The sequence below is a fragment of the Berghia stephanieae genome, chromosome 8, assembly GCF_034508935.2.
Source record: "Berghia stephanieae isolate SIO BIC M18660-M18661 chromosome 8, UCSD_Bste_1.3, whole genome shotgun sequence".
Taxonomy (NCBI): Eukaryota; Metazoa; Mollusca; class Gastropoda; order Nudibranchia; family Aeolidiidae; genus Berghia; species Berghia stephanieae.
This window is the reverse complement of record NC_088367.1, coordinates 54137030-54143026: the sequence shown is the minus strand read 5'-3', so window position 1 is coordinate 54143026 and position 5997 is coordinate 54137030.

Sequence of the window (5997 nt, the reverse complement as noted above, 5' to 3'; positions counted from 1 at the left end):
GGTAACAACAAGATATGAAGTGAATAGAAAAGTGCCAGAAGACAATAGAGAATAAAAATTTTTCGCGGCGGTGGTGGGGTTTGAACCTGCGACCTTATTGGTACGACAACTCCGCCTGGCAGGTGAGAGTGTGGCTCTACCGTGTGAGCTATCCACGAACACAAAATATTCGTTTCAAACTCAAAGTCATTACTAGATCCCTCTCTCACCCACTTCTTGAGACCGCCGATTCGTTCGTACACCACCATCGCGAATAATTTTGACCAGCAGTTAAGCTTAAGCCAATATTCTCAACACAAACATATAACATAGAAACGATTGAGACATTGAGTATGCTCCGGTGTATGGGGTGAATTTTTAATTCAGAAAAGTGAGTGGAGCAGGCACTTATGTTGGTAACAACAAGATATGAAGTGAATAGAAAAGTGCCAGAAGACAATAGAGAATAAAAATTTTTCGCGGCGGTGGTGGGGTTTGAACCTGCGACCTTATTGGTACGACAACTCCGCCTGGCAGGTGAGAGTGTGGCTCTACCGTGTGAGCTATCCACGAACACAAAATATTCGTTTCAAACTCAAAGTCATTACTAGATCCCTCTCTCACCCACTTCTTGAGACCGCCGATTCGTTCGTACACCACCATCGCGAATAATTTTGACCAGCAGTTAAGCTTAAGCCAATATTCTCAACACAAACATATAACATAGAAACGATTGAGACATTGAGTATGCTCCGGTGTATGGGGTGAATTTTTAATTCAGAAAAGTGAGTGGAGCAGGCACTTATGTTGGTAACAACAAGATATGAAGTGAATAGAAAAGTGCCAGAAGACAATAGAGAATAAAAATTTTTTCGCGGCGGTGGTGGGGTTTGAACCTGCGACCTTATTGGTACGACAACTCCGCCTGGCAGGTGAGAGTGTGGCTCTACGTGTGAGCTATCCACGAACACAAAATATTCGTTTCAAACTCAAAGTCATTACTAGATCCCTCTCTCACCCACTTCTTGAGACCGCCGATTCGTTCGTACACCACCATCGCGAATAATTTTGACCAGCAGTTAAGCTTAAGCCAATATTCTCAACACAAACATATAACATAGAAACGATTGAGACAAATTGCTGGTCAAAATTATTCGCGATGGTGGTGTACGAACGAATCGGCGGTCTCAAGAAGTGGGTGAGAGAGGGATCTAGTAATGACTTTGAGTTTGAAACGAATATTTTGTGTTCGTGGATAGCTCACACGGTAGAGCCACACTCTCACCTGCCAGGCGGAGTTGTCGTACCAATAAGGTCGCAGGTTCAAACCCCACCACCGCCGCGAAAAATTTTTATTCTCTATTGTCTTCTGGCACTTTTCTATTCACTTCATATCTTGTTGTTACCAACATAAGTGCCTGCTCCACTCACTTTTCTGAATTAAAAATTCACCCATACACCGGAGCATACTCAATGTCTCAATCGTTTCTATGTTATATGTTTGTGTTGAGAATATTGGCTTAAGCTTAACTGCTGGTCAAAATTATTCGCGATGGTGGTGTACGAACGAATCGGCGGTCTCAAGAAGTGGGTGAGAGAGGGATCTAGTAATGACTTTGAGTTTGAAACGAATATTTTGTGTTCGTGGATAGCTCACACGGTAGAGCCACACTCTCACCTGCCAGGCGGAGTTGTCGTACCAATAAGGTCGCAGGTTCAAACCCCACCACCGCCGCGAAAATTTTATTCTCTATTGTCTTCTGGCACTTTTCTATTCACTTCATATCTTGTTGTTACCAACATAAGTGCCTGCTCCACTCACTTTTCTGAATTAAAAATTCACCCCATACACCGGAGCATACTCAATGTCTCAATCGTTTCTATGTTATATGTTTGTGTTGAGAATATGGCTATTAAGCTTAACTGCTGGTCAAAATTATTCGCGATGGTGGTGTACGAACGAATCGGCGGTCTCAAGAAGTGGGTGAGAGAGGGATCTAGTAATGACTTTGAGTTTGAAACGAATATTTTTGTGTTCGTGGATAGCTCACACGGTAGAGCCACGCTCTCACCTGCCAGGCGGAGTTGTCGTACCAATAAGGTCGCAGGTTCAAACCCCACCACCGCCGCGAAAAATTTTTTATTCTCTATTGTCTTCTGGCACTTTTCTATTCACTTCATATCTTGTTGTTACCAACATAAGTGCCTGCTCCACTCACTTTTCTGAATTAAAAATTCACCCCATACACGGAGCATACTCAATGTCTCAATCGTTTCTATGTTATATGTTTGTGTTGAGAATATTGGCTATTAAGCTTAACTGCTGGTCAAAATTATTCGCGATGGTGGTGTACGAACGAATCGGCGGTCTCAAGAAGTGGGTGAGAGAGGGATCTAGTAATGACTTTGAGTTTGAAACGAATATTTTTGTGTTCGTGGATAGCTCACACGGTAGAGCCACGCTCTCACCTGCCAGGCGGAGTTGTCGTACCAATAAGGTCGCAGGTTCAAACCCCACCCCCGCCGCGAAAAAATTTTTATTCTCTATTGTCTTCTGGCACTTTTCTATTCACTTCATATCTTGTTGTTACCAACTAAGTGCCTGCTCCACTCACTTTTCTGAATTAAAAATTCACCCCATACACCGGAGCATACTCAATGTCTCAATCGTTTCTATGTTATATGTTTGTGTTGAGAATATTGGCTTAAGCTTAACTGCTGGTCAAAATTATTCGCGATGGTGGTGTACGAACGAATCGGCGGTCTCAAGAAGTGGGTGAGAGAGGGATCTAGTAATGACTTTGAGTTTGAAACGAATATTTTGTGTTCGTGGATAGCTCACACGGTAGAGCCACACTCTCACCTGCCAGGCGGAGTTGTCGTACCAATAAGGTCGCAGGTTCAAACCCCACCACCGCCGCGAAAAAATTTTTATTCTCTATTGTCTTCTGGCACTTTTCTATTCACTTCATATCTTGTTGTTACCAACATAAGTGCCTGCTCCACTCACTTTTCTGAATTAAAAATTCACCCCATACACCGGAGCATACTCAATGTCTCAATCGTTTCTATGTTATATGTTTGTGTTGAGAATATTGGCTTAAGCTTAACTGCTGGTCAAAATTATTCGCGATGGTGGTGTACGAACGAATCGGCGGTCTCAAGAAGTGGGTGAGAGAGGGATCTAGTAATGACTTTGAGTTTGAAACGAATATTTTGTGTTCGTGGATAGCTCACACGGTAGAGCCACACTCTCACCTGCCAGGCGGAGTTGTCGTACCAATAAGGTCGCAGGTTCAAACCCCACCACCGCCGCGAAAAATTTTTATTCTCTATTGTCTTCTGGCACTTTTCTATTCACTTCATATCTTGTTGTTACCAACATAAGTGCCTGCTCCACTCACTTTTCTGAATTAAAAATTCACCCCATACACCGGAGCATACTCAATGTCTCAATCGTTTCTATGTTATATGTTTGTGTTGAGAATATTGGCTTAAGCTTAACTGCTGGTCAAAATTATTCGCGATGGTGGTGTACGAACGAATCGGCGGTCTCAAGAAGTGGGTGAGAGAGGGATCTAGTAATGACTTTGAGTTTGAAACGAATATTTTGTGTTCGTGGATAGCTCACACGGTAGAGCCACACTCTCACCTGCCAGGCGGAGTTGTCGTACCAATAAGGTCGCAGGTTCAAACCCCACCACCGCCGCGAAAAATTTTTATTCTCTATTGTCTTCTGGCACTTTTCTATTCACTTCATATCTTGTTGTTACAAATCCAGAGGTGTAATCTTTTAAAGTTTATGGTCTAAGGGAGACAAACCAATAATTATCGGCGATAATAATAATACTGAATGAGTATCATCCCCTGCTTTTTGTTTGTCGTAATCGATCCAAATTTTATACAGGGTCCCTTAGCCAACAGCAACACTTAAACATGTAGGACGAGACATGGCGCTTGTTTGACGATAGTACCTTTTTTTTCAACAGAGACAGCGCTGTTAACGACCAGGTACTTAATTTTCATCTTGACTATGCGGAGAGAATGTGAGTAAAGTGTCTTTTCCAAGAACTCAACTATGCTCCGCTCGGAGTGGGACTCGAACTCAGGAGCTTCCGATCTGAAGGCGAGTGTCATATCGCTAGATCACATAGCCGTACAGAAATTACTCTTCCAAATCAAGTCATTTACGAAAACTCAAAACGGCGCCTAGTCGGGATGAATGGGACCATTAAAATGTGAATCTACCATTAAAATGTAAAGAAATACGTACTTTAGGTCTTTTGAAATGCGGTATTGAAGTTAGTTCCGCATAGAGATTGAAATTAACTAAATGCCCTTTGGGGGGTTCCCGATATCCATTGGTAGAGCACCACTCTCACTGCAAAGGGTCCAAGATCGATCCCGGGTGCAATAAAGATTTTTTTCTGACTCCCCGCCCCCATGTCCACCCAGCAGTGAATGGGTAGCTGAATCTGTTAGATTTGGCGGAAAGTACTTTGCGATAGACTAGCGACCTATCCAAAGGATAGCAAACAATTCACAATATAGAAACCGGGATAAACTCCAACTCCATGGGCCCAAAATGACTCCGAAGGACTACGAGTCACATTTATTAAGATCTAAATTCGATTTCCAGCATACCGGCTTCATCGTGACATAACACCATGTTGAGACGGCTGGTCACATTAATTTGATTAACTCTCTCCACACCGACCATTTTCAAAACTTTCCATGAAACTCCACACCTACCCACCATAAAAATATATATACTCCCACTTCCTGATGAGAGCTAACGCTTGAAACAATATTGTAGAAGTTGATCATAATTATACTTGAAATGTTTATATATATATATATATATATATTATATATATATATATATATATATATATATATATATATATATATAAATGTAAATTTTCACTCACATTATTCTTGCCAAGACGATTCGTTTCAGTGTTCCCACCTCATCAGTCGGCATAATCCATTTGTAAGAAATGTCCGTAGAAAACTCCAAACTAACGTTGTTTCGCTGCCTAGTGGTGACTAGTTTTGATGTGTAGTGTGATGTGCTCTCGTGTTTATATTATGAGTGTCTGTGTGTATGTGTGTGTGTGTGTGTGTGCGTGTAGGTGTGTTGTGTGTTGTGTGTACATGTGTGTATGATATTGTAGCGAAATGTGGTGCGGTGGGGGGTGGGGGGAGGGAAGAGGGGGAGGGAGGGTATAATGGGGTCGGGAGGGGGGAAAAAAAAAGGGGGGGGGAAGGAAGGGGGGGGGAGGAAAAGGCGGGGGGGGGGGGGGGGGGAGGAAAAGGCGGGGGGGGGGGGAGGAAAGGGGGGGGGAGGAGGGTTATTTGGCCTTTTGCGTTTTGAGCTTGAATTTGTTAGAGTGTCTGCACATTGTCAAAGGAAACAAAAGATCTGAACTGATGACAATGTGCAGACACTCTAACAAATTCAAGCTCAAAACGCAAAAGGCCAAATAAACCCTCCCCCCCCCCCTTTCCCCCCCCCCCCCTCCCGACCCCATTATACCCCCCCCCCCCCCCCCCACCGCACCACATTCCACTACAATATCACACACACATGTACACACAACACACAACACACCTACACGCACACACACATACACACACACACAGACACACAGACACTCATAATATAAACACGAGAGCACATCACACTACACATCAAAACTAGTCACCACTAGGCAGCGAAACAACGTTAGTTTGGAGTTTTCTACGGACATTTCTTACAAATGGATTATGCCGACTGATGAGGTGGGAACACTGAAACAAATCGTCTTGGCAAGAATAATGTGAGTGAAAATTTACATTTATATATTAGCTCTAACCACCATTATCGAGCACTTTCGTACCTACAAGTACCCACCAACACTCATAAATATATATATATATATATATATATATATATATATATATATATATATATATATATATGTGTGTATATATATATATATATATATATATATATATTATATATATATATATATA